General features: G+C 54.8%; 1 protein-coding gene across 1 annotated transcript in view; it reads right to left on the bottom strand.

Annotated features, from left to right (window-relative positions):
- FN3K (fructosamine 3 kinase) overlaps positions 1-1,554 on the bottom strand; it is a 9,087-nt gene that overhangs the window by 7,013 nt on the left and 520 nt on the right. The window lies entirely within an intron of this gene.

Here is a 1,554-nt window from a genome sequence, read left to right as displayed (position 1 = left end):
AGGGTAGGGCCTGGGTCCCCTTCCAGGTTACCTGCCCCCACAATATCTGGGGCACTTACAGTAAATGAGGGGCAGCAGGGGGCAGCATGGCAATGTGACTGGGGCACACACTTGGGGCACGGGAAGCCAGGGGCTGGGGGGGTCAGCTGGGCCTAGACTTGGGTCCAGGGCCAGTCCCCAGAGGCAAGCACCCGGCAGGGCCTGGGGGCTTGGAAGGAGCCATCCACCCCAGCCAGGAAGAAGACAGTCATGCCCCAGGGAAGCAGAACAGCCCCTACCGGGACCCAGGGGTCTTCCTACTTCTAAAACATTTTACACAAATATCCCAATTTTAAATTACGTGAACTCTCACTTCAGGTACAGTACTCGTGGGTTTGAAATGTGTTTGTTATATGATTTGTGACTATCTCTGGCTACAGAATTAACCCTTAGGAACAAGTCCAAAACATCTATGTCCACATAAGAAAAGAATTCCATCTTTTAATTCAAGTACCTGAGGGGAGAACCTGCAAGACGTCCTAACTGCCAACCTGCACCTAGAATCATGGAGTGGGGTGTCCAGCGACCCTTAGTCATGCTCCAGGGTGAGCTCCTAAACATAGAGGGGCAGCAAACACCTGGGCTTCAGCTTGCCTACATGCTAAGGGCTTCACCTGTCCCCTGTTCTCGTGTATTGACTGAGCACCTACTGTGTGCCAGCACCGAAGCTTTCAAGGGTGAATAGTGGTATCCCAGTCTGGAAGAGCTTTCAGGAGCCAGCTGTGAAGGTTCTAGGGCCAGTGTGAACCTGGAACCCAATAACACTTCCCGGTAGGTGGCACTGAGTTATTTGGGTTCTGAAACCAGCGCCAATGGAGCAGGGAACAGACAACACCAACCCACTGGCCATCCTGGACCGTGCTGCAGAGAGACTAGAGGCATCACCCTGGGATTTCCTCCCCTCCACAGCCCGCCCCTCCACCCACTGCTGCATCTCAAAGGGGCTTGGCCCTCGGGCCTCCCTGGAGTCCCCCACCAGAGTCAAGGGAACGCCATCCTTGGCATCCTCGGCACTTTCTGTGGGTGCACACACAGAAAGTCAGCCATACTGACTTTCTCCACCTGTGAATACATCTATGGAAATATACATGGAAAGTATATGTAACAGCAATATTTCAGGCTGGCGATGGAAATCAGGTCCAAACACAAGCAAGGCCTGTGAGTAGAAGAGCAGGGACCTGGCCCTTAAGGTCGGGCAAGGGTCCCTCCTGCCTCTTTCCATCTGCCCAGGAGGACCCAGCCGCTAAGGGGAATGCAGACTAGAGCTGGGTCCCAGGGGAGAGGCAGAAGCAGCTCAGGACCCCAAGCCTCACCTCCATGTTTGATGGGTAGGGAAATTAAAACAGACACCGAAAACGCCTGTGCATCCAGGCAAAAGGGAGTAAATTAACCCCGCAGCAGAGAGAACCGTGGAATCCTGCAGAAAACGCTTGAGCCCTCCTCCCGCAGCTGGTGCTAGCCCTGCAAGTCCGCAAGCTGACCCCGCGGCTATGACGCCAGGGTTGGCCCAGAACC

The sequence above is a fragment of the Bison bison genome, unplaced genomic scaffold (assembly GCF_000754665.1).
Source record: "Bison bison bison isolate TAMUID 2011002044 unplaced genomic scaffold, Bison_UMD1.0 scf7180017864371, whole genome shotgun sequence".
NCBI lineage: Eukaryota > Metazoa > Chordata > Mammalia > Artiodactyla > Bovidae > Bison > Bison bison.
This window is presented reverse-complemented; position numbering and strand designations above follow the sequence as displayed.